Here is a 22,785-nt window from a genome sequence, read left to right on the forward strand (position 1 = left end):
TGTTTGTTCTGCGATGGCGCACTGGCGAGCTTTGATCGGTGGCACCTAGGATGGGGCACGGTGCCCTCTGAGCTTGAGTTTTTAACAAAGCGTACCTTCCACGGCATGCCTCGACATGCTTGGAGTAGTGAGCCCATGAATGAGCTTATCAATGACCTTGGAGGTGAGCTCGCAAGTATGTTTGTTCCTCCAGACAGCTGGGCTCTGACGATTATGGCATGGATGAAGAAGCCGTCCACCATACCGAAGGTGATTGGTGTTGAGATATCGGTGCAGGAACCAGGGTTGTACTATTCGTCGCCACCAAGGCCGCCGCAGACCACGTTAGGGATGTACCTGTATCAAGTGTTCGTGCATGTCGAAGAATTGGTCAATCCCTCAATCGATGTCCTGCCGCTACAGCTGGTGCCTGGGTCCGTCGACGACGTCCATTACAGGAGTCAACGTCAGACTTGCCCCGTGTTGCTCGGAACGATGGATGGCACATGCCCTACTCCATCGCGAGGCGGAGGCCACTACTTCTTTGGGAGAAGAGGCAGGGCTAGCTACCTGGATGTGCTCTAATTTGAGGTAACAAATGAATCTTGTCAGATGACCTGTTCTATTTTTTTACCTAAACTTTTTTAGAAAGGGCTGTACATCAACTTAATGTTCTAGCAGAACTTATATATTGTGTTGTCTGTCTGTTTTCATTGCACAAAATTCAAGATATTTCAACCGTTATGTACGAGTTCGTTGGTTTCAACATAGCCCTACCCGTAGCGATCCACTGCTTCCACCCTGATTGTGCCACTTGCGTGAAATTTTTGTATGCAAGTTCAGTGTGCTATGATGTTCTATATGATTGTGTCAACTATATAAATTTTTTGAGCATCATCAATGCATATGGCTGAAAGATGTATTTACGAGCATCGACCGATGGGCCTCTCTCTCTCACACACGCACAAGTGGGACCCATTGAATTATTTCTTCGCTCGTGACAGCTTTTAATTAGGTTCCATTGTACTCTAACTTTTTTCTTAAGTTGTTAGAGCTTAGTGACTTCAAAAAGTTTTACAGAAGCCTTGTTTGGGCCTTTCCGGCGTCACTGAATGTGGGCTGAGTAGCCATGTAAGGTTGTACTATACTACACATGCCTTTTTTCAACATCAATAATGCAACTGGGCCGACAGTTGTATACAATCCGGGTCAACTTGTTATTCTCCGGCCCGCTGGGCTGCAAATCTTTCCTAGGAGGGATGCATGAGGCTTAACAAGAAAATGGGCTTTAAGAAATAATAAATGGGATGTAATCATAAAAACTGGGCAATAACTATAAAAAATGCACCAAACACGTAATTAGTTTATAAAATATTACTTTTGGATTTTGAAAATTTTAATTTCATTAATTATTGCGCCCACAATGTCTCGTTGGATTTTTACGTAATACAAATTTAGATTGAAATTGTATTTAATCTGACTAGAAATTTTAGGACGAAATATTTCGGATCCTATCAAAATGTGGGAAATTTTATTGAATTCTGTTTTAAACGGTTGGTTGAAATTATTAATCGTTGTCCTAGCTAGAAAATGGGTTGTACCTTTAACAAACTGTAAATGGGCTGTAGTAAATTCTATTAGAATTCAAAAATGGGTTGTGCATTCTTACAAATCGCAAATGGGCTATAAGTTCTCTGCCACACACTTGTGGGCCTACTAAGTTGACACGTATGCAAGGCTTTGTCAACTTATAGTCAACACACGGTTCTAGCAGCAGTGTCCGTTGGAGTTCCATACAACGGATGTCGTGCTTCTTCTTCAATCTCGGATATTCTAGCTTCAGCCACCCAAAAAATGATTGCTCCCCCTGACATCTGGGGCACACCGTTTCGGAGGCTGACCTGTGGGCCTACTAAGTTAACGCGTACCAAGGGCTTTGGCAACTTAGTCAATATAAACGATTGTAGCTAAAGTGACCGTACGATGTCCATCCAACGACCGTTGTGATTCTTTAACTGTTGGTCTCAAAACCAGCAGATCTCGGGTAGGGGGTCCTGAACTATGATTCTAAGGCGGATGGTAACAGGAGGCAGGGGGCACGATGTTTTACCCAGGTTCGGGCCCTCACGATAGAGGTAAAAACCTACGTCCTGCTTGATTGTTCTTGATGATATGAATATTACAAGAGTTGATCTACCACGAAATCAGAGAGGCTAAACCCTAGAAGCTAGCCTATGGTATGATTGTATGCTGTCCTACAGACTAAAACCCTCCGGCTTATATAGACACCGGAGGGGGGCTAGGGTCACACAAGGTTGGTTACAAAGGAGGAGATATACATATCCGTATTGCCTAGCTTGCCTTCCACGCCAAGTAGAGTCCCATCCGGACACGGGACAAAGTCTTAAATCTTGTATCTTCATTGTCCAACAATACGGCCAAAGGATATAGTCCGGCTATCCGGAGACCCCCTAATCCAGGACTCCCTCAGTAGCCCCTGAACCAGGCTTCAATGACGATGAGTCCGGCGTGCAGTATTGTCTTCGGCATTGCAAGGCGGGTTCCTCCTCTGAATACACCACGGAAGAGTTTGAATACAAGGATAGTGTCTGACCCTGCAAACTAAGTTTCACATACCACCGTAGAGAGAATAATATTTCCACAAATCTAATCTGCTGACATGTTTTGACAGCATGACATCATGCCACGGCCCGGACATTATTCGAACCGTTCTTTAACCAGCCCCACACATAACGCGAGGCAGTTTCTTGACACGTCTTGTCAAAGCAGAGATCGTGTTCCCCTTATCACGGGATTCTCATCAATACAAACGTGGGTAACCCAACCGTGCCTGTTGGTATGACTCCAGATTTTAGGTAAGTCTCAAACGGCCACGAGGGGGACGCCTGATATTCACCCTCTTTATAAAGGGGCAGGGCTTTTTCTTTTTCCCCTCCCGTGCTCAATCGAATCCTTCCCCCACCTCGAGTTCTAACACCCAAAGCTCAGGTCAGGTGCTTCGGACCTTCAATCATGTCCGGATCTATCCTTCAAGGCCGATGGGTGCCTTCCTCCATTAAGGTGGAGGACATCAAGAAGTTGAGGGAGACCAGATATCTGACCGCCGAAATTTCACATAGGCTGCCCGCCCAAGGGCAGGTCGTCCCTACTCCCGAACCCAACGAGAGCGTTGTGTTCGTCTCCCACTTCCTCCGAGGACTAGGCCTCGCTCTGGATCCCTTTGTTAGGGGTCTTATGTTCTATTACGGGCTGGATTTTCACGATCTGGCCCCGGATTCCCTTCTTCACATCTCGTCATTTATTGTCGTGTGTGAGGCCTTCCTCCGCATTACCCCTCACTTCGGCCTGTGGCTCAAGACCTTTGATGTGAAGCCGAAGATGGTCGAGGGGCCGTACGCAACATGTGGAGGTGCTTTAATAAGCAAAATTGCTGACGCTCCATGGCCAAAGGGTTCCTTTCCAGAGGTGTCCGGATTGTGGCAGCGGGAGTGGTTCTACATCACAGCTCCCCGAAGTGCCAAATGGGTGGCTGCCCCCGCCTTTTGCTCGGGCCCCCCACCACAACTGATGTCATGGATCAGCAGGGGGCTAAGCTGGGGTCCAACCAAGGACGTGCCAATACTGCAGAGCTGTATCTGAGATCTCTTCGAGGGAGGTTTTAGTCTGGTTATGGTAATGCAAGTTATACTGGTTCGTCGAGTCCAGCCTTGCAAACGTCGACCCCTCCGTAGATGGGAATTCAACCCGGGAGGACCACGCGCTATTCAACATTTCCTCGGCATGATGCACAAGGAGATGTACAAATCATTCTTTGGACCCCAAATAGAGTGTCTGGACACCACCGAGGACGTGGGCCTAAGCTGCAACCGCCCTGCTGCCCAAGTAAGTAATCCCATGGCCGAACATACTGTCCTTTTATTTATCATGACATCATTCTGAAGAATCGCTCTTTGACCAGGACAGGATAACAAAGGCGAAGCTGATTCGGTGTTGGGCTCCCCTTCACGAGGGATTGGACAATACAGTGCTGGAAAAGATGCTCGAGCCAGCACCTTATATAGTGCCCTCAAAGGAAGATGAAGGGGGGGAATAAAGAGGACGAAAGCGGGCCTCCATAGCTATCTATTCCAATTGAGGGAATGAGCGCCTGCGTGAGGGAGGATAACCAAGGGGAAGAATCTGACATTCTTTCTCCCCGGGGAAGGAAGAGGACCACCTCTGAAGATCCGGAAACTAAAGTTTCCAAATGGGAGAAGAAATCTCCGCCAGATGGTCCTGCCTCGGAGGGTATTCTGGCCGCACAATGTCCGCGCGGGGATCAGCCCTCTACCGAGCTATAAGTAATCAAAAAGTACTTAATAGTGAAGATATCCTATCTTACTTCCGAAGACAATAATCGATGCTTATAAATTGTAGTCCGGATCGCAGCCCTTCTCGACAGAGTTCATCTTCGGGGGATATTCTTCTGGAGATGATGGAGAGCGAAACGCCTCCCCCGGACTCCCCAACTCAAGAAGCAGGCGACCTTGAAGTGTCATCGCGACGAGTATCTCCGGATCCACTAGGGCCAGAGAATAACCCTTTGGCTACCCGGCATCCCCAGTATCTGACTCCTGAGGGGAGCGACAACAAGGGTCCGCACAGTGTGCGGTCGGACGCGCTGAAGGATCTTCTGGGGCAATCTGTCGTCTCAAAAGCGCATTGTACGCTAATGGGTACAGTGATTGAAAGGATTTCATCCACTGAAAGCAGTTTGCACGAAGCTTTTATGAGTCTGCTGAAAGGCTTCGAGGTACGTGAAACAATGTATGCCTTTATTAGTACCGCATACGTTAGGTATGCCCATGCAGATAGTAGCCCCTGAGGCTCTGGTTGTCATCGAGAACGGCGGCAAACAGAGGATCGTAGTCCCAGGTAATAACCAGACCGCCTTTATGTGCAAGTGGTTGAAGCTCCGGTGGCTAGCCGGACTGATGGGTTTGCCGAACTAAGGCGGCAGCAGGATGCGGCAGATGCCGACATCATGCTGGTCAACAAGCGGCTTGACGAGGCTCAGGGTGAGTGATTTTTCTGGTGATCGTCACATAATAAGAGTAGCATGATGCCAATATCTTTAATATGTTGTGACTGCAGATGGAGCTGCCACCGTGGAGACCCTTCGGGCGGAGCTTGCCCAAGCCAAGGAGCAAGCAAGGAGTAGCAATGCGGCTGCTTTAAAGGCGGCTGAGGAGTTAAGGGCCGAACAGGCCGCGCATTGCGAGAGCAAAGAAAAAATAGCCAAGATGGCGGTGGAGTTAAAAGATGCTGCTGACCGTTACCGGCTTCTTGAAGAAGAAAACCGGGCGAAGCTGACAGACCTGGAGAAGGCCCGGGTGGCTGCCAAGGAAGCCCGCTCCATAATTAGGGCGACGAAAGAGGAGCTGAATCAAGCTGCATATATCGTTTATGGGAAGCCCTTCTTGTTGCGGACTAAGTTCGGAGATCCAAAATATGCTCCTCTGGAACGGCTATGGAGTTCTGCGGATGCGTACATGGATTTGGCTGCAAGTGCTACTCACATAGCCGAGTACTTCAAGGATGAGAAAGGTCCCAAAGTGGAAAAGCTGTTTTGGTTACAGTTTCACTCTCCAGTCCGTCCGCTGCTACTGAATGAGAGATTGACCGGTTGAGCCGAGCTCCATAGGTTGTCCGGACTTGCCATGAGGTCCGTTGTGGATCACCTGTGGCCGGGAGGGCCAAGTCCGAGTAGCTATTTTAGCTTAGTGCAACAATTCCTTGAAGTTGTGCCACACATCGATGCTGTAAAGAGATCAGCATCCATAGAAGGTGCGTGGATGGCCCTTGCCCGTGTCAAAACATACTGGGCAGAGATGGAGGCCACCACTGTTGCGGCACAGGGTTCGTCTATAGGCCGAGTTGCTGCCGAGCACTACTTTGAAGAAGTCCTTGAAGGTACTCGTTTGATAGAGGCTCAGTGCTCGAAGAATATTATTTTCCAGTGACATGTAGTCCCATTGTACAAACAATGCTTTTCTGAATTAATCAAGGCTGTATTTATACTTTTGCCTGAAAGTACTATGATGCCTCCTGTGCGGCCATTTATGTATATATGTATATAACCTGAAAGTTTGCAGTCGTCGGCTTCCGCCCCCACGCATATAATGCGGGGGTGTTCGCCAAAGATGCATATCCACACTTGATCCAACGTCTTGGTCCGTTAAGGAGGTGATAGCGTAGCGAACGAGGCAATCCGACTATATTGCTTTAACACTTTCACTTAGCCATAGGAGTTTGACAGTGGGGCTACTATATAGCCCCTGGTACTTCTGCGCTTGTCTGAATATGGGGCGCGTACGTACATGACCGGGAAACGACCCTTCGTTAATGCGGAGGAATCCCGAATATTCCGATTAGTCATCGAGTGGTTGACCAGTCTCTCGCTATATCATGACAGTCAGTTTTCGGCTTTCTCTACTAAGGTGCTCATCCGGATGAACCAAGGCACAATCGCAGTAGTTCTCCCAGTGCTACCTTAGCCGATATAACGGAACGTAAGGTACCAAAACGTGGGAGCCGGGCAAACCCAACATTTGACCAAAGACATGATTCGGAGCTGATGCATATAGGTCCAAACTCGCGACGCCGAACACTCCCTAAGGTGTTTGGTCTTTATAACATATACCGGGCTAAACAATGCCCTTTATAAGAAACCCCATGTGTCCGGGTACGTGCAAAATCCTGGCATGGCCACACGCCAATACGTCGACATCCTTCTCGGTTGTGTTAAGTATCCGGAGGATGTGAGCAACAAGAGACAGTAAAAAAGGTTTACACAGGGCCTTAATCTAAAAAGAAACCTTTGGGTGGGTCCCTGCTGCACGTCTGTCCCTGTGTCTCCGTTGTGCTGTCCTGGATGGGTATAGCATGATTGTCACCTGCAAAAGGAAAGAACTTAGGTGTAAGTTGCCGTGCTAGAAAGAAGAATAAATTATCAAAATTCCAGAGAGGCCTGGTTGAGCTGGGCTGGCCCTAGATACACGCGGGAAGCCCCTGGTATCGTTTTATGAGGGTTCGAAAACCAATCTCAGGCATGTACGATGGAACGCCCGACTCGTCTAACCATGTCTGTGGTCTTGACGACCTGCCATCTTTTCTGGTTGTTGAGGTCGTCTAGTGTGCGGCTGTTAGAGCCGCCGCGTCCTCTTCCATATGTGAAGAACGGTTGGTATTTCCGCTAATTGTAATGACTCCTCATGGACCGGGCATCTTGAGCTTGAGAAAAGCATAATGCGGTATTGCGTTAAAACGAATGAAAGCTACCCTTCCGAGTAGTGCTTGAAAATCACTTCGGAATGGAGCGATGTGAAAAGTTAATGTTTCACTTCGAAAGTTATCGGGAGAACTGAATACCACCTCTAGTAGTAGAGAGCCCGTGCAGTGGGCCTCTTGGCCTGGTATTACTCCCTTGAAGGTAGTACTACTGCGGCTTATTTGTGTCAGGTCTATCCCCATTTTGCGGACTGTATCCTGATATTATAGATTTAGATCACTGTCGCCGTCCATTAGGACCCTTGTGAAATGTTACCAGTTTATTATTGGGCCTAACACCGAGTCCGCCAGCCCTTTGCGTCGGATATTTGTATTGTGATCCCTACGATCAAAAGTGATCAGGCATGCCAACGAGGGGTTGAGCCTAGGGGTGACGGGCTTTATGGCGCGTGTGCGTCGGGGTGCGTGATTGCTTCTCCCCTTTGTCACCTGGATCATGTTTACTGTTTTAACCTCTGGTGGGAACTTTTTCTGTCCTCTGGTGCTTTGCTGGTGAGGTTCCTCCTCGTCTTCACTTGGTGTTTCATCCCCTTTGTGTTCGACGTTTAGCTTACCAGCCTGCTTGAAGACCCAACATTCTCTGTGGGTATGATTTGTAGGTTTGTCTGGGGTGCCGTGAATCTGACAGAGTTTGTCAAGAATTTTGTTTAGGCTAGATTGTCCTTCTCTGCTGCCCTTGAAGGGCTTTTTCCGCTGACCTGGTCGAGAGCCCCTAAATCCGGCGTTTGCCGCCGTATTATCTGGGCTACCTTCTTTATTTTGATGCTTGTTTTTGTTGCGTCGTGGTTTACCGTTGCCATCCCTGACTTCGGATGTGCTTGGGTCGCTGGTGCTGCTACGGGCCAACCAGCTGTCCTCACCCACACAAAAGCGGGTCATGAGGCTTGTTAGGGTTGCCATTGTTCTTGGTTTTTCTTGACGGAGGTGTCTGGCGAGCCATTCATCTCGGACGCTGTGTTTGAAAGCTGCTAAGGCTTCAGCGTCCGGACAACCGACAATTTGGTTCTTCTTAGTGAGGATCGTGTGCCAAAGCTTTCGGGCGGACTCTCCGGACTGTTGGATTATGTGACTTAAATCGTCTGCATCCGGAGGTCGGACAAAAGTCCCTTGAAAATTGGCCCGGAAAGTGTCCTCCAGCTCCTCCCAACTTCCAATTGAGTTTTCCGGGAGGATTTTCAGCCAGTGCAAGCTGGCCCTTTAGGCTTGAGGGGCAAGTATTTAATGGCATGGAGATCGCCTCCATGAGCCATATGGATGTGGAGGATGAAGTCCTCTATCCAGACTCCAGGGTCTGTGGTTCTGTCGTACGCCTCTATGTTCACCGGTTTGAATCCATCTGGGAATTCATGATCCAGCACCTCATCAGTGAAACATAAGGGGTGTGCGGCACCCCTGTATTGGGATGCACCATGGTGTTCGAACGGTTGTAGTATTCGATGTTGGTTGTGTACCGTAGCGTGCTTCCTAGATCCGTAGATAGATCTGGTCGCGCCGGATTTTTGACGCAAGTTCTCACGTAGGTCGTGTGTTGACTTATGCGTGACTTTGTTAGCCGCTCTATCGCATTCACTAGGTGGTGGATCCGGCCGGTTGGCCATATCACTTTTCGGCTGTATGGGCTCTAAGGCCTCATCATTGAATTCCGGTAATAGCTTTTGCTTTGGATAGCTTTTTGGATGGTAACTTCCGCCATACTTTGTTACTTTGTTCCACTTGCTGTTGAGCGTATTTTGTGCAACCTTGAGCCTTTGCTTTTGTTTCTTCAGGCTTCTCGCTGTGGCAGTAAGCCTTCTGCGGAGGTTCTCTTGCTCCAAGTGGGTTTCCGGGATGATGGGTGCATCTTCGTCCGGACTGCTTTCTAGCCTAGACGGGGATGGATGAGGCTTATCTTTGGCGTCATCGTGTTCGGATGTCGGATCCGCACTATGTTTGCAGTTTGCATCTTGATCGTTTTCTGCCGCCGGGGTGGTGCAGTTGTCGTCTCTTCCAGAGTCCCGTGGACTATTATTATCGCTGTTCTTGCTATGGCGGGGCTTAGGGCAGCGCCGTTGACGTCGACGCTTGGGTTGCTTCTTGGAGGGGTCATCCTCCGTCTTCTCATCGCCATTTGCTTCTTTGGGGGTGTCCACCATGTATACGTCATGTGATGAAGTAGCGGTCGAGCGCCCTGCGGGCGGTGGTTCCGGTTCGTCTCTGGCTTCGTCATCCATACCGTCGAAGTCTTCGGAGCCGAAGTCGAGCATGTCGGTTAAGTCATCGACAGTGGCTACTAAGTGGGTGGTGGGTGGGTGTCGGTGGGTCTTCAATCTTGTATCTTCATAGTCTAACAGTCGGCCAAAGGATATAGTCCGGCTGTCCAGAGACCCCCTAATCCAGGACTCCCTCAGTAGCCCCTGAACCAGGCTTCAATGACGATGAGTCCGGCGCGCAGTGTTGTCTTAGGCATTGCAAGGCGGGTTCCTCCTCCGAATACACCACAGAAGAATTTGAATACAAGGATAGTGTCCGACCCTACAAAATAAGTTCCACATACCACCGTAAAGAGAATAATATTTCCACAAATCTAATCTGCTGACATGTTTTGGCAACATGACATTATGCCATGGCCCGGTGATTATTCGAACCGTTTCCTTTAACTAGCCCCGCACATAACGCGAGGCAGTTTCTTGACACGTCTTGTCAAAGCAGAGATCGTGTCCCCCTTATTACGGGATTCTCATCAATATGGGCTTGGGTAACCCTATGGCGCCATCGATTACGGTGCTTGGGGGATAAGCGAGTTTTACCAGGCTAGTGGGGGCGCATAGTTTCGGCCGCCCTTATAAAGGGACAAGGTTTAACCTTTTTCTACCCATGCCTTCTTCCTATTTGCTCATCCATTTTTGCTTACTCGAGCTCCAACACCCAAGTCCACATCCTTCCCCTCAATGTTCTCCAAGCATGTCCGGAGCGGGAGGCAAATGGATGGCTTCCTCCGTTACGGAGGGACACATCAAGAAGCTACGCGGAGCCGGATACTTAGCCGCGAATATCGCGCATCGGCTGCCAGCTGCAGGGCAGATCGTCCCTACCCTAGAACCTCGCGAGAGGGTAGTTTTCCTCCACCACTTCCTCCATGGACTGGGGTTTCCCCTCCATCCATTCGTCTATGGTCACATCTTCTACTACGGGCTGGACTTCCATGATCTGGCCCCGAACTTCATCCTCAACATTTCAGCGTTCATCGTCGAGTGTGAAGCTTTCCTCCGCATTCGGCCCCACTTCAGCCTGTGGCTAAAGACCTTCAATATCAAGCGGAAGGTGGTGGGAGGCCAACAAGCAGAGTGCGGCGGAGCCATGGTGGGCAAGATGCCCAATGTTATATGGCTTGAAGGCTCCTTCATGGAGACCATAAAGGGGTGGCAATCGGCGTGGTTCTACATCACCGAGCCGCGCGACACCAACTGGGTGGCGGCCCCCGAGTTTCGATCTGGAATCCCCACGCGGCTCACCTCCTGGAAAGAGAAGGGCCTGTCCTGGGGTTCATCGGTGGAGCTGGACGGACTCCAAAAATGTATCCAGAATATGGCAAGCAAGAAGCTCAAGCTTGTCAACATAGTCCAGGTCATGCTCATCTGCCGGATCCTCCCGTGCCAACAACGGGATTTCAACTTGTGGGAGTTCGACCCGGCCCAGCACCAGACTCTGAGCAAGCTCTTCGATACGACGCACAAGGACGTCTGGAGGGTGCTGTTCAAGGGCGCCGAGGTCCCTCCCTCTCTCACCGAGGACTGCGGGCTAAGCGCGAAGCGACGAGCACATTCGGTGAGTTCTATACATCCGGTAGGATATTTATTTCCCCTAGCTTAACCATGTGTAGGGTCTGAGCTCCATGCCTTTGACAGGACTGGGTGGAGATGTCGGGGTAGATTAACTGTCCGGCCCCTCTGCCCGAAGACACTGCGGATGCTCTCCCGATGGAGATGCTGACTCTGGTTCCTTACAAGGTGCTGGAGAAGACCAAGAAGGCCAAGGGAACCCGAAAGAGTTCCCGACGCCATGTGTTATCGGACTCATCATCCGATAACTCCGCGACGCACTCCTCCCCCGAAGACGAGGAGGAAGATGAAGATGCTCCCCCTCTAGTCGGGGGAGACAATAAAAGGAAGGCCGCCCCAAATGGGGGGGGGCGAAGGGTCCAAGAAGGAAGGGACTCTCCTTCCAGACTACTCCACCACCGCCGCCGAAGGCGAAGACGAGTGGCTGCTCAGGGCCAAGCCCCTGGCGAAGTCGTAAGTATTCGGATGCCAGAGTAACTCATAGCATACCTTTGTCGCACTGCTTCTCCTAACGCCGAATTATGATTATGCAGACCGCCACGAGCCCGTATCGACGTATCGTCGGACGGCTCCCTGGGCTCGTCGGATATGGATAGCGATCCACTTCCGACCGCCACCTCCCCTTGCCCTATGGACAACGCCGAGGTATTGTCTCAAGAGGCACCGGGTCGACGGGAGATGCTCCCGGGGGCGCCTCGAGGCGACCTTCCGGATTCCGGGAGCAAAGGGAGCAAGGCTCCCGAGGGCTCCGAGTTTGGCCCTCAGCCGAACACCGAGCCGGAACCTCTAGTGGTTCCAGACTCAGGCAGGCGGCCTCCTTCCAAAAGGGGCAAGACGCCTGTGCCGGTGACCTCTGTCCATCCAGAGGCACCAGACAATCTTCTAAGAGCGCTTCACAGCGCTTCCATCGACGAAGAGCACCACACTATTATGAGTGCGGTGATCCAGAAGGTTCAGTCCGTCAAGAGCGGACTGACTGAAGCCTATGCCAGCCTTCTGACAGGCTTTGAGGTAAGTTTTTGAAATATAGGAAAAATATTACCACATAGACAGTAGCCCCTGATGATCTGTTCGGTGTTCAAAAAGAAAAACCGAATAGAGGATCAAACAATATCGCAGGAGTCTAATATAAGTATGTCTATATGCGTATGCAGGCTTCGCTGCTGGCCTCCGTCGCACTGACTGCGGAGGTAGCCACACTGAAGAAGGACCTCGAAGGGTCCAAGGAAGAGCTCGGCCTTGCCAAGAGGCAGGTCGAGGAGAACAAGGGTAAGTAGTACCTAGTCTATGGATATATATAAAAAGAATGCGATTGCAAAATGAAAGGATCATCGTAAATTTGCCAGGGGCCACGACCGAGGTGGCGACCCTGAAGCAAGCGCTATCCGAGGCCGAAAACAAAGCGTCCAAGGAGCACACCGAGCAGGAAATGCATGAGGCACGGGTGGACGAGGTGCAGCAAGAGCTCCACGCTCTCGTGACGAAGCACGAGGTGTTGGAGCTTGACTTGAAGACGCAAGAGTCCAAGCTTGCCACAGCCCTTGCGAGTGCAAAGAGTGCCAAGGCCGAAGCCCAAAAGGCCCTCCAGGAGATTCATGCGATGAAGAAGATAGCGGCGGGTAAGGCATTCTATATGCAAAGCAAGCATGTGAAAGTAAATTACTTGTTACTTACCCGAATCCGGAGCTCTCCAGGAGCATTCGCAGATTTGCCCCGCAGCGTGTCGGATGCCGCACAGTTTTACCAGGCCGAGGAGGGAAGCATGACGGAGAAGCTGTTCTGGTCTCAGTATACTGGGACCGAACACCCGATGCCTCTGAGCGACCAGCTGAAGCAACTGGTCGAGCTCCACAAGGCGGCTGAATAGGCCATGAAGGGCTTTCTAGTCCGGATGTGGCCTGGCGACGCCCTTCCCAACAGCTACTTCGGCATGGTGAGGCGGCTTGTGGATGCCTGTCCACGGCTGGAAGTCATCAAGCGGTCCGTCTGCATCGAAGGTGCATGTCGGGCTTTCGCCCGTGTGAAGGTGCAATGGGCCAAGATGGATGCGGTGAAGCTGGTGAAGGAAGGGCCGCCGCAGGGCAAGGAGCATCGCCACCCCGAGATGTACTATGAGGGTGTCCTGAAGGGTGCCTGTCTCGTAGCGGATGAGTGTGCAAAATATGTAATATTTGAATGAACTTGCTTGTGTAATCGTGTATTATGAAAACTTGTTCATATGCGCTATGCAATGCTTGTCTGAATTTAAAATATTACCTTCTGTTCGGCTGTTTATCAAATCTGAGAGATGGCTAGTCATCGGCTTCTGCCCCCACGCCATGAGTGATGGGGTGTTCGGGATAAACCTGAGCACTCTTGTTCCCATTTTTGGGTCCTTTGAGGGAGATGCTCAGCACAACGAACAAGGCAATCGGACCATATTGCATTATCACTCACACTTAGCCATAGAATTCTATAATTTTAAATTTCAGCGAAGCCCCTAGTATTCGGAAGGCCGAATTTGGGGCGCGATACACGCCTTAAGCCGTACAGGGCCAACTCCTCGCTCTAAGCGGCATAAGTCTTTAGGGACTTGAATCCTCTCGAACAGCGACCAGTCTCTCGCCTTATCATGACAGTCAGTTTTAGCTTTCTCTACGGAGGTGCTTAGCCCAGCAGAACCGGGGCACAATCGCAGTAGTTCTCCCAGTGCTATCTTAGCCGATATAGCGGAACGTAAGGTACCAAAACATGGGAACCGGGCAAACCCAACTGTTGACCCAAGACATGATTCGGAGCTGATGCATATAATGCTATAAGTTCGGGGTGCTGCACTGTCGAAAGTGTTCGTACTTCTCACGCCGTATTATGGGGTATTCTTAAGCCCCTAGCGTATTGGCCGTACCAGAGTGTACGGGTGGTAGATGTCGTCAATGAACATATATATATATATAAAGGAAAAAATGCAATAATAGTCTTAATGCTATGCATTGTTTATCCAAAAAGGTGCGTTAAAGTAGAATGATACAAGTAGTGCGATAAGGAAAAAGTAGGACTGTTTGACATGTCCCTACCAAGGGCAAGCTGAGGAATAGTATTAAAGCAAATATTTCACTCGTTATCGTAATCCACCTTTGAGTTCCGTGGTGTGACACAGCTTTCTGCCTCCTTGGTTGCTGCATCATGTGTTTGGCAATCATACTGCCGAACAGGGTTTCCAGAGATTAAAGTCCTGAAAGAGAAAAATAATAAAGTGGGAAGCCCCTAGTGCGGTTTAAGCCGCGACTTGGAGCGTGCCGCAGTCGTGCCCCCCTCCCCGCATGTGCCCATGGTATTTTTAATGCGTAATTATGTACGCGTGGCACTAATTTCGCTGCTTGGCTGGGACCGGGGTGGGGGCCGCATTGCTACGCGAGCTCGGAACGTGCCAGGCGGTCCTGTTGCCGATTATTCCGGGCGCCCTTGAAGGTGTCCGGGTCCTTAATCGCCGAACTAGTGGATTGCCTTCAGAGGCTTCTTTGCGCTTCTGCTGCGAGGGCCGCAGTGTGCTCCTCCATGCGGAGAGAGCGCTCTGTGTTTCCATTGACTATGATGACCCCCCGAGGTCCTGGCATCTTGAGCTTGAGATATGCATAATGCGGTACCACATTGAATCTTGCGAATGCGGTTCGCCCGAGCAGTGCATGGTAGCCACTGCGGAACGGGACTATGTTGAAGATTAACTCTTCACTTCAGCAGTTATCTAGGGATCCGAAGACCACTTCCAGTGTGACTGAGCCTGTGCAGTGGGCCTCTACACCTGGTATGACACCTTTGAAGGTCGTTTTTGTGTGTTTGATTCTTGAGGGGTCTATACCCATTTTGCGCACTGTGTCCTGATAAAGCAGGTTCAGGCTGCTGCCGCCGTCCATTAGGACTCGAGTGAGGTGAAATCCGTCGATGATTGGGTCTAGGATCAGTGCGGAAAATCCGCCATGACGGATACTAGTGGGGTGGTCCCTGCGATCCAAGGTGATCGGGCAGGAGGACCATGGGTTGAACTTTGGGGCGACTGGCTCCAACGCATATACGTCCCTGAGCGCACGCTTCCGCTCCCTCTTGGGGATGTGGGTTGCGTATATCATGTTCACCGTCCGCACTTGTGTTGGGAACCTCTTCTGTCCTCCGGTGTTCGACTGCCGGGGCTCCTCCTCGTCATCGCTATGTGACCCCTTATCTTTGTTTTCGACATTTAACTTGCCGGCCTGCTGATACGTCTCCAATGTATCTATAATTTTTGATTGCTCCATGCTATATTATCTACTGTTTTGGACTATATTGGGCTTTATTTTCCACTTTTATATTATTTTTGGGACTAACCTATTAACCGGAGGCCCAGCCTAGAATTGCTGTTTTTTTGCCTATTTCAATGTTTTAGATAAACGGAATATCAAACAGAATAAAATCTTCGGGAACTTGATTTTCTCACCGAACATAATCCAGGAGACTTGGACCCTACTGCAAGGAAGCAAAGAGGTGCTCACGAGGGTAGGGGGCGCCCCCATAGGGCGTGCCCCCTGCCTCGTGGGCCCCTCGGTGCTCCACCGACGTACTCCTTCCTCCTATATATACACACGTACCCCCAAACGATCAGAACAGGAGCCAAAAACCTAATTCCACCGCCGCAACTTTCTGTATCCATGAGATCCCATCTTGGGGTCTGTTCCGGAGCTCCGCCGGAAGAGGGCCGTCATCACGGAGGGCTTGTACATCATCATAGCCTCTCCGATGAAGTGTGAGTAGTTTACCTCAAACCTTCGGGTCCATAGTTCGTAGCTAGATGGCTTCTTCTCTCTCTTTGAATCTCAATACAAAGTTCTCCCACTCTCTTGTGGATATCTATTCGATGTAATCTTCTTTTTGCGGTGTGTTTGTTGAGAACGATGAATTGTGGGTTTATGATCAAGTCTATCTATGAATAATATTTGAATCTTCTCTGAATTCTTTTATGTATGATTGGTTATCTTTGCAAGTCTCTTTGAATTATTCATTTGGTTTGGCCAACTAGATTGGTAGTTCTTTCCATGGGAGAAGTGCTTAGCTTTGGGTTCGATCTTGCGGTGTCCTTACCCAGTGACAGAAGGGGCAGCAAGGCACGTATTGTATCGTTGCCATCAAGGATAACAAGATGGGGTTTATTTCATATTGCATGAATTTATCTCTCTACATCATGTCATCTTGCTTAAGGTGTTACTCTGTTTTTAACTTAATACTCTAGATGCATGCTGGATAGCGGTCGATGAGTGCAGTAATAGTAGTAGATGTAGAATCGTTTCGATCTACTTGTCACGGACGTGATGCCTATATACATGATCATGCCTAGATATTCTCATAATTATGCACAATTCTATCAATTGCGCAACAGTAATTTGTTCACCCACCGTAGAATACTTATGCTCTTGAGAGAAGCCACTAGTGAAACCTATGGCCCCCGGGTCTATTCTCATCATATCAATCTCCATCACTTTTATATTGTTTTGCTATTTACTTTGCCTTTACTTTTTACTTTGCATCTTTATATCAAAAATACCAAAAAAATTCTATCTATCAAATCTCACTCTCGTAAGTGACCGTGAAGGGCTTGACAACCCCTAATCGTGTTGGTTGCGAGTAGCTATTGTTTTGTGCAGGTACGAGGGACTTGAGTGTGGCCTCCTACTGGATTGATACCTTGGTTCTCAAAAACTGAGGGAAATACTTACGCTACTCTGCTGCATCATCCCTTCCTCTTCGGGGAAAACCAATGCAAGCTCAAGACGTAGCAAGAAGGATTTCTGGCGCTGTTGCTAGGGAGTCTACGCAAAAAGTCAATATACCAAGTACCCATCACAATCCCTACCTCTCGCATTACATTATTTGCCATTTTCCTCTCGTTTTCCTCTCCCCCCAATTCACCCTTGCCATTTTATTCGCCCTCTCTCTCCCTGTCCTCCCTCTCTATTTGCCTTTTTGTTTGCTCGTATGTTCGATTGCTTGCTTGTCATCATGACTAGTCTCATATCTTCTTCGTTGTCCCCCGAGAGTGAAGTTCTAAATTTTAAACAAAGGGAGGGAGAAAATCTAAAAGATGCTTGGTATAGAATTTGCAATGCTCAAAATAGATCTACCAGGAAGCAATCCACCTTAGTTCTTCTTTGCAATTTTTATGTAGGTGTTGATCCTTGGTATAGATATATCCTTGATACCATTACCGGAGGGAACTTCTTGGGTAGCCATACTTTTGATTCTTATAATGCTATGCTAAATTTATTTGGCTCACCACCCCTTTTGATTAATGGAACCACGTTAACTTTGGAGCATGTTATGCAAAGACTTGAAATTGTCGAAAATAAAGTTGCTACTGTTGAATCAATTGAAAATCTAGATGAAAAGATCCACAATCAAATTACTCAATATGGATCTAAGGTAGGAATGACTTTGAAAAATATTAAGGAAAAATAACCCATAGTTAATGAGAGAATGAACTTAGATTCTACTAGAATTGATAAACTTGAGGGTATCATTACAAACTTGGGAACCGCTTTTTCTTCTGTAAAGAATACTCCAAGTCCTCCTACTAAAATTGCCAAGCTTATGTATGTTCCTAAAAATAAGGGTGAATCATCTAGTAAGGAAACTGCGGATCTTAAATCTATAAGTGTTCATCCCAATATTTTTGCTATCATTACGGAACCATTTATTACAAATGAATTTTTCGATCTTGTGCCTAAAAGTTTGATAATCAATAAAAAGAAAGAAATTCGTAAAGATGGTAGATTCCTAATTGAAGAATTTCCTACCAAAGATGGCAATACCTAGATCTATCCTTGCTTGTTATGCCTAGCTAGGGGCGTTAAACGATAGCGCTTGTTGGGAGGCAACCCAATTTTATTTTTATTCTTTGATTTTTGCTCCTGTTTAGTAATAAATAAATTATTTAGCCTATGTTTAGGTTGTGTTTTTTGTGTTTAATTAGTGTTTGTGCCAAGTAGAACCGTTGGGAAGACTTGGGGAAAGTCTTGTTGAACTTGCTGTAAAAAACAGAAACTTTAGCGCTCACAAGAACTGCTGTAATTTTTATTTGAAGAGTGCTATTTAGTTAATTATTTTTTCAGATGATTAATAGATAAATTACTCATGTCGAGAAATTTATTTTAAAATTTTTGGGGTTCCAGATCTTGCGCTAGCTACAGATTACTACAGACTGTTCTGTTTTTGACAGATTCTGTTTCTCGTGTGTTGTTTGCTTATTTTGATGAATCTATGGCTAGTAAAATAGTTTATAACCCATAGAGAAGTTGGAATACATTACGTTTAACACCAATATAAATAAATAATGAGTTCATTACAGTACCTTGAAGTGGTCTTTTGTTTTCTTTCGCTAACGGAGCTCACGAGTTTTCTATTTTGAGTTTTGTGTTGTGAAGTTTTCAAGTTTTGGGTGAATTCTTTTGATGGATCATGGAACAAGGAGTGGTAAGAGCCTAAGCTTGGGGATTCCCGTGGCACACCCAAGATAATCCAAGGACACCAAAAAGTCAAAGCTTGGGGATGCCCCCAGAAGGCATCCCCTCTTTCGTCCACTTCCATCGGTAATTTACTTGGAGCTATATTTTTATTCACCAACATGATGTGTGTTTTGCTTGGAGCGTCTTGTATTATTTGTGTCTTTGTTTGCTAGTATACCAAAATCATCCTTTCTGTACACACCTTTTGAGAGAGCCATACGTGAATTAAAATTTGATAGAATACTCTATGTGCTTCACTTATATCTTTTGAGCTAGATAATTTTTCTCTATGTGCTTCACTTATATGTTTTGAGCGTCATAGTTTTGCTCTATGTGCTTCACTTATATCTTTTGAGCGTCATAGTTTTTCTCTATGTGCTTCACTTATATCTTTTGAGCGTTACAATTTTGCTCTATGTGCTTCACTTAGACCTTTTAGAGCACGGTGGTGGATATGTTTTAAAGAAACTATTGATCTGTCGTGCTTCACTTAAATTAATTTGAGAGTCTCTTAATAGCATGGTAATTTGCCTAATAATAATATGCTTGGTATTCAAGATTTGTGAAACTTTCTTTTGAGTGTGTTGAATACTAAGAAAAGATTGAAGCATGATAATTGTTTTGAGATATGGAGGTGATAATATTAAAGTCATGCTAGTTGAGTAGTTGTGAATTTAAAGAATACTTGCGTTGAATTTTGTGATTCCCGTAGGATGCACATATGGTGAACCGTTATGTGATGAAGTCGGAGCATGATTTATTTATTGATTGTCTTCCTTATGAGTGGCGGTCGGGGACGAGCGATGGTCTTTTCCTACCAATCTATCCCCCTAGGAGAATGCCCGTAATAATTTGCTTTGATAACTTCTAAATTTTTGCAATAAGTATATGAGTTCTTTATGACTAATGTTGAGTCCATGGATTATACGCACACTCACCCTTCCACCCTTGCTAGCCTCTCTAATACCGCGCAACTTTCACCGGTATCATACACCTACCATATACCTTCCTCAAAACAGCCACCATGCCTACCTATTATGGCATTTCCATAGCCATTCCGAGATATATTGCCATGCAACTTTCCACCGTTCCGTTCGTGACACGTTCATCATTGTCATATTGCATATCCCGGTACACCGCCGGATGCATTCACATAGAGTCATATTTTGTTCTAAGTATCGAGTTGTAATTGTTGAGTTATAAGAAAAATAAAAGTGTGATGATCATCATTATTAGAGCATTGTCCCAGTGAGGAAAGAATGATGGAGACTATGATTCCCCCATAAGTCGGGATGAGACTCCGGACAAAAAAAAAGAGGCCAAAGAAGCCCAAATAAAAAAGGGAGAAAGGCCATAAAAAGAGAAAGGCCATATAAAAATAAAAAATATATAAAAAGATGAGAGAAAAAATAGAGAAGGGACAATGTTACTATCCTTTTACCACACTTGTGCTTCAAAGTAGCACCATGATCTTCATAGTAGAGAGTCTCTCATGTTATCACTTTCATATACTAGTGGGAATTTTAGTCTATAGAACTTGGCTTGTATATTCCAATGATGGGCTTCCTCAAATTGCCCTAGGTCTTCATGAGCAAGCAAGTTGGATGCACACCCACTAGTTTCTTTTTGAGCTTTCATATACTTTATAGCTCTAGTGCATCCGTTGCATGGCAATCCCTACTCACTCACATTGATATCTATTGATGGGCATCTCCATAGCCATTGATATGCCTAGTTGATGTGAGACTATCTTCTCCTTTTTGTCTTCTCCACAACCACCATTCTATTCCACCTATAGTGCTATATCCATGGCTCACGCTCATGTATTGCGTGAAGATTGAAAAAGTTTTGAAAAAGTTAGAGTGTGAAACAATTGCTTGGCTTGTCATCGGGGTTGTGCATGATTTAAATACTTTGTGTGGAAGATGGAGCATAGCCAGACTATATGATTTTGTAGGGATAACTTTCTTTGGCCATGTTATTTTGAGAAGACATAATTGCTTTGTTAGTATGCTTGAAGTATTATTATTTTTATGTCAATATAAACTTTTGTCTTGAATCTTTCGAAATCTGAATATTCATACCACAATTAAGAAGATTTACATTGAAATTATGCCAAGTAGCACTCCGCATCAAAAATTCTTTTTTTATCATTTACCTACTCGAGGACAAGCAGGAATTAAGCTTGGGGATGCGTGATAAGTCTCCAACGTATCTTATCTACTGTTTTGGACTATATTGGACTTTATTTTCCACTTTCATATTATTTTTGGGACTAACCTATTAACCGGAGGCCCAACCCAGAATTGCTGTTTTTTTGCCTATTTTAGTGTTTCAGATAAACGGAATATCAAACGGAGTCTAAACGGAATAAAATCTTCGGGAATGTGATTTTCTCACCGAAAGTATTCCAGGAGACTTGGACCCTACTGCAAGGAAGCAAAGAGGTGCTCACGAGGGTAGGGGGCGCCCCCCTAGGGCGTGCCCCCCTGCCTCGTGGGCCCCTCGGTGCTCCACTGACGTACTCCTTCCTCCTATATATACACATATACCCCCAAACGACCAGAACAGGAGCCAAAAACCTAATTCCACCGCCGCAACTTTCTGTATCCACGAGATCCCATCTTGGGGCCTGTTCCGGAGCTCCGCCGGAAGAGGGCCGTCATCAAGGAGGGCTTCTACATCATCATAGCCTCTCCGATGAAGTGTGAGTAGTTTACCTCAGACCTCCGGGTCCATAGTTAGTAGCTAGATGGCTTCTTCTCTCTCTTTGAATCTCAATACAAAGTTCTCCCCTTCTCTTGTGGAGATCTATTCGATGTAATCATATTTTTGCGGTGTGTTTGTTGAGACCGATGAATTGTGGGTTTATGATCAAGTCTATCTATGAATAATATTTGAATCTTCTCTAAATTCTTTTATGTATGATTGGTTATCTTTGTAATTATCTTTGAATTATCCGTTTGGTTTGGCCAACTAGATTGGTAGTTCTTGCCATGGGTGAAGTGCTTAGCTTTGGGTTCGATCTTGCGGTGTCCTTACCCAGTGACAGAAGGGGCAGCAAGGCACGTATTGTATCGTTGCCATCAAGGATAACAAGATGGGGTTTATTTCATATTGCATGAATTTATCTCTCTACATCATGTCATCTTGCTTAAGGTGTTACTCTGTTTTTAACTTAATACTCTAGATGCATGCTGGATAGCGGTCGATGAGTGCAGTAATAGTAGTAGATGTAGAATCGTTTCGATCTACTTGTCACGGACGTGATGCCTATATACATGATCATGCCTAGATATTCTCATAATTATGCACAATTCTATCAATTGCGCAACAGTAATTTGTTCACCCACCGTAGAATACTTATGCTCTTGAGAGAAGCCACTAGTGAAACCTATGGCCCCCGGGTCTATTCTCATCATATCAATCTCCATCACTTTTATATTGTTTTGCTATTTACTTTGCCTTTACTTTTTACTTTGCATCTTTATATCAAAAATACCAAAAATATTCTATATATCAGATCTCACTCTTGTAAGTGACAGTGAAGGGCTTGACAACCCCTAATCGCGTTGGTTGCGAGTAGCTATCATTTTGTGCAGGTACGAGGGACTTGAGCGTGGCCTCCTACTGGATTGATACCTTGGTTCTCAAAAATTGGGGGAAATACTTACGCTACTCTGCTGCATCATGCCTTCCTCTTCGGGGAAAACCAACGAAGCTCAAGACGTAGCACCTGCTTGAACACCCGACAATCCTTGTTGGTGTGGTTGGCTGGCTTGTCGGGGGTGCCGTGTATTTGACACGAGCAATCGAGCATACGGTCCAAACTGGACGGGCCCGGAGTGCTTCTTTTGAATGGATTTTTCCGCTGACCGGGTTTAGAGCCTTTGAATCCGGCATTGACTGTCGTATCCTCGGTATTGTCGCTGTTAATGCGGTGCTTATGCTTGTTGCGATGTGACCTGCCATTGCCGTCCTTGGCATCCGAAGTACCATGGTTCTTTGATATGTTATTATTGCGAGCCAACCAGCTGTCTTCTCCTGTGCAAAAGCGGGTCATGAGTGTCGTGAGGGCTGCCATAGATTTCGGCTTTTCCTGAACATGGTGCCGGGCTAGCCACTCGTCGCGG

The sequence above is a fragment of the Triticum urartu genome, chromosome 7 (assembly GCF_003073215.2).
Source record: "Triticum urartu cultivar G1812 chromosome 7, Tu2.1, whole genome shotgun sequence".
Taxonomy (NCBI): Eukaryota; Viridiplantae; Streptophyta; class Magnoliopsida; order Poales; family Poaceae; genus Triticum; species Triticum urartu.